At 53.1% G+C, this 1,355-nt stretch overlaps 1 protein-coding gene across 2 annotated transcripts in view; it reads left to right on the forward strand.

The window, feature by feature from the left end:
- Positions 1–13: 13 nt before the first annotated feature.
- The window catches only part of APBB1 (amyloid beta precursor protein binding family B member 1), a 24,749-nt gene continuing 23,407 nt past the window's right edge, over positions 14–1,355 (forward strand). For both annotated transcript variants that reach the window (XM_006770045.2, XM_006770046.2), the window contains exon 1: positions 14–18. The gene's annotated coding sequence lies outside the window, so the exon portion shown is untranslated. The remainder of the gene's footprint in view (positions 19–1,355) is intronic.

Consider the following 1,355-nt stretch of genomic DNA (forward strand, 5'->3'; position numbering starts at 1 on the left):
CACTACCTCCTCCTCCCGGTAGATTCCACTTCGGTCTTCACACCGCCCCTCCCCGACCTGTACCTCCTGCCCCTGCGGGAGGAATAGGGGGCGAGTGTAGGGGGACGCGAAGGGAGGGACGGTGGGGGATGGGGCGTGGGGGGAGGGGAGGTCAAGGACTGGGGAGGGGAGGTGCAGCGAGGTAGGCAGAGGCCGCGGGTTTTCTGCAGTGTCCCGGGCCTGCAATCTGTCAGGCCGCATTCTGTCGTTCTCAGCGACCGAGCAGAGTGCCCGGGGGCCGGCTGTGTCCCCAGCGCGGCCAGGAGGCCTAGCGCGCACAGGGCCACTCAGTAGGAGCGGTTCTCCCACAGCCAATTCGGAGGTTATTCCGAAGCGGTTTTGATTCTGCCTGTGCGTTTTTGCATTCCCGGACCCTCTGTCTCCACTCTTCAAAGCCGAAACCTTGTCTACACCTGCTGTGTTTATTGCCTCACTTCCCATTCACTCTTAAAGCCGCTTTACTGGGTCTTCTGTGTCACTCACCCACGGAAACTGCTGAAGCCAAGGTCACCGGAGACCTCCATGTGGCCATCCCCAATGGGCTCTCTCCTTCACCTTTTCATAGTATTCATTCAGTGACCCTGTCAACTCGCCCTCAAGCATTTTCCTGGTTTCTCTCCTGGCAGTGTTGGCTCCTTCTCCATCTCATTTGCTACCTCTTTCCTCTTTTAGATGTTGGCAAGGCTCTTCGTTCTGTCCTGAGCTATCTTCTCTCATTCTGCACTTTCTCCTTGGGTGTTTCATTCATTCCCCAGGCTTCACACACACATGCTGATGATCCCCACATGCATATATCTGGCCTAGACCTCTTTCCTGAACTGCAGATTCAATATCCAACTGCCCTCACGATCTCCGCTTGGAAGTCCAACAGGAATTCCAAACCTATAGATCCAGGCTGAATTAATTATCTTCCCTGTGTTCCCTCTCTACCCTTCTTCAAGTCTGTTGTTCCTTTAACGCTCTGCAATGGCTACTTTCTAATCAGTTAGTTACCCAGGCTAGAATCCTGGGCAACAGTCTAGGTCAGGGGTGGGCAAACTTTTTCACTCGAGGGCCACAATGGGTTCTTAAACTGGACCGGAGGGCCGGAACAAAAGCATGGATGGAGTGTTTGTGTGAACTAATATAAATTCAAAGTAAACATCCTATCTAATAAAAGAGAAACATGGTAATTGGCGTACGACCGCTTCCCTTCCCATTGGCTAATCAGGGTGATATGCAAATTAACTGCCAGCCAAGATGGCGGCTGGCAGCCAGGAAGCTTAAACTGAACATGAGGCTTGCTTGCTTCAGTGAGGAGGGCTGCAACATTCCCC

Source organism: Myotis davidii, unplaced genomic scaffold, assembly GCF_000327345.1.
Source record: "Myotis davidii unplaced genomic scaffold, ASM32734v1 scaffold484, whole genome shotgun sequence".
Lineage (NCBI taxonomy): Eukaryota > Metazoa > Chordata > Mammalia > Chiroptera > Vespertilionidae > Myotis > Myotis davidii.